Raw genomic sequence first — 6,967 nt, forward strand, 5'->3', positions numbered from 1 at the left:
GCAGCTAGTCTTTTTTTACAAAAACTTCAATATCTCCGGAACCAGATGAGTCTTCATCAATTTTGTTTTATTAAATTAAAGGTGAATTCATAAGGATTCTAAATATGTTAATAACATTTTTCTCAAAGAGAAGTAAATAATGCAAAAATTATTTGAAAATTTTTTTTAAATTTTTTTATTGACATTATTTTTATTTTAAAGTTTTTATTTTTACCTGAAAAATGTGTAAACTTCAAAAAATCCATAAACAAGGGATATTCAGGGATATTCAGGCAGGGATATTCAAAACTTTATGAAATTAATATTAAAATTCAAAATGTCAATAAAATCTCTTTTTCTATAATATTATTAAGTTTTTGGGTAAAAAAAACTTAATAAAAAAAAAAAACTTAATACTTAAGTTGATCTATAAATAATTATTTAAAGATCAACTTAAGTATTTTCGTATTTGTTTCTTTAGGTAAAAAGGAAACTTTTATGAATATGAAGTTACTTTGTGTTTGAGACTTCAAATTCATAATCAGATACGCTAAAAACCACCGAGTAACACTTTTTAATTAAATCTGATCAAATTAAAAAATTTGATCCGCCATTTTGAATTTCTACAAAGTAACTTCATATTCATAATCTGCGACCCCAAAAGCCCCCGAGTAACACGTTTTAAGGGAATCGGATCAAATTTGAAAATTTTTTCCGCCATATTGGATCCGCCATTTTGAATTTTTAAAAAGTGACTTCAGATTCGTAATCAGCGACCCTAAAAACCCCCGAGTAACAAGTTTTAATCGAATCTGATCAAATTTGAATTTTGTCCGCCATATTGAATTCGCCATTTTGGATTTTTTAAAAAAACTTTAGATTTATATTCGGGAACCCTAAAAACTTATAAAGAATGAGTTACAGAATAATTTACCTCGTTTTTTGCTTTTAATTCATAAAAGTATTTTGAGATTTTTGGACCTTTTGACTTTTGACAGTTCTATTGGCATCGGAAATGGAATTTTGCAAAAAACGCCCATCGGCATCTTAAAGTACATGAACGTAGAAATCTTTTAAGCCCTAGAACGTTTAAATCCATCAAAGCAATTTTTGTTTAGAGCTCTGTCCGTGTTGACGTGGAATGTCCCATATATATATATATATATATATATATATATATATATATATATATATATATATATATATATATATATATATATATATATATATATATATATACTAGGGGGGCTTCGCCCCCCTGCGCGCCAACCCTCTAACTATTTTTTATATTTATTTAAATTTTTATTTTCAAATCATGTTCTCTTAATGTGAATGCATAGTAATAAATTGGAATAAGTTATAACAGGAGATATTAAAAGAAGAATATGAAATTTTAAATTGGGTTATTAGAAAAATTCTTTGAATTTGCTTTTATTATTTTATTTTATTTTTTTTATTTTTTATTTTATTTGCTACGTTACGGACCTGCTTATGGTCTTATGGTGCCCTTGTAGGTCCTTCTTTATACCTAAAGGTAAAACATTAGGTCGAATTTGACGTAGGGGAAAGGTGTACGTGATGATACCCCTAAGGGAAAAAATCTATTATTCAAAGAATAATCAACATATTTGAGTTTTTTGTACGCACTACTAGATAATTAATCTATCTAACTATTCTGATTTGAAATATTTGCAGCTAATTAATATTTTACTATTAAATTTAATTTTTCTAAAACCTTACAAAAGGATCATCTTGGACACCGGGGTGTTCAAGATGATCCGTAGGGTTATCTCACCCCAATTATTGGAAAAGGAGTCTAAATTTAAAGAATAACAGTTTATCACTATTAAATATACTTTATTTAGGCCATAAACGCTTTTGACCACTCACCATGATTCGTTTTTCTATTTTATAATTACGAGGCATTGTCTACAACGAGAAAATTAATAAAATAGATGTAGATGTCAATTTTTTGTTTTAGATAAGTTAGTTTTCATAATAAAAACATATAAGAAGCGAGAAAAATTGAATTTTTTATTAATACTAGAAAATTCACTTTGAGGTGAGACGAAATACATGGGAATCAGGGGGGATCATCTTGTATACCCATTGAGGGATCATCTTGCCCCAAATGCCACTATTTTGTAATTTGTTCGTAACTTAACCTACGAGCTCTGTTATTCCATAATACCAATCAGAACACTTAATTGAAGATATACTGAAGCCGTGAGTACAAGAAACACGGAATTTCAGCTACTACAACAAAAGTTATCTTAGCCTAAAGTTAAGCTTTTCTTAGATCAAAAGTATGAAATTTTTATTTTTTCCAATAGAATTTTTTTAATGACGCGTGTTGTCATGACAGTTTGACTGATTCATAGGTATGTCATTGGCAACGTATTACCATATTTGCCTAAAAGGTGGCGCTAATAGGCTCTCCAAAATTTAAAAGGATGACAATAACATAAGGATTGCTTCGAGTTCATAACAGTCTTTTTGCATGATTAAGAAATTCCAAATTCTTTCATATTCTATTCCTTCTTACGATTCTATAATTTAAAATAATTGACAAGCACAAAATACAAGAATGATTTCACCACTTTTATGCATTAACTCGAAAATTTAAGTGTCAAAGACTCTTTTGGTTCAATGACCAGATTGTAGTTTGTTGACAAAACAGAAATTCTGAAAAGGTCCTTAACCTCACTGACCTTATTGCCATCACATGATGCAAAATCAAAAATGAGTTAAGCATTTTTGCACAATAAGAAAAAGTGCAATGAAATCATAATTATTCAGTTTCATCAGAACATATTTCCTAATACTTAACCCTTCCCAATAATAATTTGTCACATCCAAGCCTCAATTTCATGCAATAAAACTGGTGTGCTTACGGTGTTATAAGGCTATTCAAGTTGGGTGGGGGAAAATTCAAGATGGATGCTAACTGGTGCACAAACATTGTATAGAAAGTGTATGGGATAGAGTCTAATTTTTTAAATATCTCGCTTAAACGAAATTTTTAACCATAAGTTTATTAGGATTTTATGTTTCATTTTTAAAGAACTATTTTTTGCAATAATAAAAATCGATTTTTATTTTTTATTGATTTTATTATTGCAAAAAATAGTTCTTTAAAAATGAAACATAAAATCCTAATAAACTTATGGTTAAAAATTTCGTTTAAGCGAGATATTTAAAAAATTAGACTCTATCCCATACACTTTCTATACAATGTTTGTGCACCAGTTAGCATCCATCTTGAATTTTCCCCCACCCAACTTGAATAGCCTTATTCGCTTCTTCGCGACAGTTAACTCCTGGAGACAGATTATCGCGAGGTTGACCGTCTGCGAAACTCGACCGGTTCAAGGGTTCGCCACGGGCAATCGAATTCGGGTAGACGTTAAACTCAAAAATCGCGAAGTGTTTAGAATAAATAAGACTGAGAAGTTATAGTGAACACAAAATAAAGAAGTGGAATAATTTAAATCAATTCATTAAAAATAACCTAAAAATTGTTAATTACTCTCTCTCGCACATTATACAATTTTGGCAGCCCTTTCGTCACACTTTGAATTGCTCTGAATATATGACAGTGATCATATAACAAACTCAAAGCAATAGATAGTCGAATTAAATAGCCGCGTAAAGATTGAGAAATTAAGACGAGTAGGGACGAAAACAACGTGAGGTTAAAAATGAGTGTTTTAAATTGTCCCATTTAAATAAACCGTTAATAGTGAAAAGTTCAAAATAGTAATGACTGAGAATTAACAAATGAACAACCCATTAACAAAATAATCAATCATCAAATTTGCCCGTTCTGACCAGAAGAAAGGTTAGTTTTAAATGACTCTCTCATTCTTCTTGTTTCAGTGCGGTAGGGATTAAGGTTACATAATATAAAGATAATTGTAAGTAAAAATCAATTATGACTATTGCTAAATAAATATATCTTATTTGGTCTAAACAAGATGTTAAATGGTTCTGAACCCATAGTTCTTATCTGCAATCCCTAATGAAATGCCTAAAAGTCCTAAATTAACAATAGATTGAAAATTAAATTAATCGAGATATAAAGAGAAGAAGAATACACGATCCCATAAATAAAAACATTTAAATTCATTTCAAGTGGTTGTTGTGAACCGAAGATTAAGCTAAAACTTTTGTTTTATTAATTAAATAACGAAGGACCTTATTGAATAACATATATATATATATATATATATATATATATATATATATATATATATATATATATATATATATATATATATATATATATATATATATATATAAAAAGTATTTAATGCAAGAAAGCACAGTGACCATCAAACCGGAAGCACAAAATTTTAATGAGTTACCCAAAATTTCATAGCTTTCAGAGGGTTATCTTCACCCGCAGTTTCATGATCGTGTTCAAAATTTAACGCACTATCACATTTCAGAGAGTCAGGCATGCTTCAAGGATGTCCAATATTGTACATTTTACGAGCTCCTTTAACTATATAGTGTGTCTTTTGTCACCTAAGTCATCAGTTTATATATAAAGACATTAAATTATTTATATTTTTCTAATATTGTCAATAACTTCGAGTGTTACGTATTAAATATTGTATATATAAAAAGTAAAATTTATAGTCAAAATTCGATTTTTTGCAAATTTATTTATAAATATTATATTCAAAGAAAATTATTCTTAATAGGTGTAAATTTAAAAAATTATTTTTAGTATTCAATTAATACTAAATACAAACTTTTAGTATTATTATACTATTTTTTACTATCACAGAAAGTTTTTTTTTAAACGATGGCAGGATTAATTTTTTTAAATGGTTTACAAATGATTTGATTTTGATATAATATATAATATACAGGCTTCGTACTCGATATTTAATTTTAAAAAAGTATCAAAAACTAGCTAAAAGACAGAAAAAAGTAGCTGTCGAAAAATTAAACTTGACGACTCAATTTTTTTATATTTATTTATTTACCCTCCCTGCATTATACAGAGTTCAAGATCACCAACCATACACTACCGGCGGAAATTGTGCGACCGCTAACACCTCTAGCTATTAAAAACACACCCGCACAAAAACAATGATAACTCCGTCAAAAATGAAGATAGATGCTTTTTCTAAATTGCATTGGAAAACTTATTAAATTTCCAATGAAATGAATCTATTTTCATTTGTATTGCATAAATAGGATGCGAGATATCATGTTATAAACACAAAAAAGAATTCTCCTTTTTTTATTTATTACCCTGACTTTGACTTATGGCAAAATTTAGAAAAGTTGAAAAAAATTGTTACTTTCACAGACTATTGCTTGTAATTTAAGCTTTAAACAGAAACGAAGAACAGCAAAAAATATTAACGGGTTCCCGAGATATTACAAAAAGTCGGACCGTGAGAAGCAAAATTTTCAATCATCGATTTCTTTAATTCGCCGTTGAGTCAGTTACGTGGCTGTGAAAAACAGTGTCGAAAATGAATTTTACCAACTACATTCTTACTGGGATGGCAAAATCTAAATTTTGCCATAAGTCAAAGTCAGGGTAAGGAATTAAAAAAAAAGAATTCTTTTTTTGTGTTTATAACATGATATCTCGCATCCTATTTATGCAATACAAATGAAAATAGATTCATTTCATTGGAAATTTAATAATGCAATTTAAAACAACTTGTAAATCTAGATGTTCATTACATGAACATTTTTCTTCCTCTTTACAATCAGCAAAAAAAATTTTCTTCCTCGTAGAGGAAGCATTAACGATAAGTAGAGGAGAGTGGTCCTAAGTTGACCGCCTAAGCAAATTGGTCGAAAATAGTAACAAAATAAAATTTAATCACTTCGGCAAGTATATATATTAGTGTTCAGAGATCGTTTTGCTATAATTTTGTGGTATTTAGAACGTTATAGAATGGCTTTTGTAGTCTTAATACAATAAATAGTGAAAAGCTGCATTTTGGACATTTCAGAAATAGCGGTCCTAAGTTGGCCACCACTTTTTTTTGCTTGTGTATAAGGAAGAAATGCATATTCTTTTCAATTACGCAGAAATTTTACAAATTTTTTTTACAAATTTACGTTACACTTTTACGGTCTTTCTCGTGATGAAAAACACAAAAGAGAAGTAAAACATAAATAAAAACAAACAAAAACAAAAGGTGGCCAACTTAGGACCACTGTAGATTTTTACAAGTTTCAAATTATTACGCTAATAAAAAAAATTTGATTAAAAAACCAACAGAACCTCTTATTACAACATTAAATAAAGGAACTAGCGCACACACTCATTTATAAATTTTTAATTATTTATCTCTTGTAGCTGCTCTCGAAAAAACAAGAAATATTAAATTTTTTTGTCGTAAACAATATTATTGTCCTCATAATGCGTAGAAGAATCTTAGATTATAATTAGGTCCATAAATTATATCATGGTTTATCAATATATCATACCACAAAATTATAGATTCGTCCAGTATACCATCTCTGAGAAATGCAGGGTGGCCAACTTAGGCCAACGGCCACCTTAGGACCACGCTCCCCTATATTTCATTTTTAAATCATTTTTAATACAATTTAACATTTATAAAATAAAGTTCATTCGTCTTAATAGAAAGAATAAAATTTTCTTATACAGTAATATAAATCTAAATAAACAAAAAAATGTTTAGTAAAAAAGTGAATTTTTCAACTTTAATTGTAATTAATTCTATAATTTTTAATAGAATATATACTTTATATGGGGCATTTTCAGTAAAAGTTTTACTCAAAATTTTTTTTGTATTAAAACAATTTTTTTCGAATTCTATATGAAAAATAAGTAAATACGTGTTTTTTTATTTGATAAAAATTACAAAAGTTATGATTTTTTTAAATTTAACATCTTCGGAAGCAAAGGTTTTTTGAAACACTTTTAACTCCGTTATATCAAAAGATAAAAAATAATGTAATATATGAAAATGACTTGTTTTTT

Source organism: Leptopilina heterotoma, unplaced genomic scaffold, assembly GCF_015476425.1.
Source record: "Leptopilina heterotoma isolate Lh14 unplaced genomic scaffold, ASM1547642v1 Lhet_396, whole genome shotgun sequence".
In the NCBI taxonomy this organism is placed as follows: Eukaryota; Metazoa; Arthropoda; class Insecta; order Hymenoptera; family Figitidae; genus Leptopilina; species Leptopilina heterotoma.